The 238-nt window shown below is 72.7% G+C and overlaps 1 protein-coding gene across 1 annotated transcript in view; it reads right to left on the bottom strand.

Annotated features, from left to right (window-relative positions):
• Positions 1 to 238, bottom strand: part of HCN2 (hyperpolarization activated cyclic nucleotide gated potassium and sodium channel 2) — a 14,133-nt gene that overhangs the window by 7,952 nt on the left and 5,943 nt on the right. The window lies entirely within an intron of this gene.

The raw sequence follows: 238 nt of genomic DNA, 5'->3' as shown, positions 1-238 counted from the left end.
CGCGTGCCTTTGCATGGCGGAGGTGCAGGGAAGGGCTGGAGCCCCCCCTGCAGCCGCCAGAGCCGGTGACACCGTGCCCGGGCTGTGCTGTGGGTCCCTGCAGTGGTGCTGGGCAGCTCGCGCCCACCGGAACCGGCACGGGGTGTGGGACGCCCGGCCAAGACCGCACATGCCCCCGCTGGGCCTGGAGACACATGGCGGCAGCAGAGCAGGAGGAGGAGGGGGGAGCAAAGGCGCT

Source organism: Egretta garzetta, unplaced genomic scaffold, assembly GCF_000687185.1.
Source record: "Egretta garzetta isolate BGI_Z169 unplaced genomic scaffold, ASM68718v1 scaffold4, whole genome shotgun sequence".
Taxonomy (NCBI): domain Eukaryota; kingdom Metazoa; phylum Chordata; class Aves; order Pelecaniformes; family Ardeidae; genus Egretta; species Egretta garzetta.
Note: the sequence above shows the minus strand (reverse complement) of the source record. Positions and strands in the feature narration are given on the sequence as shown.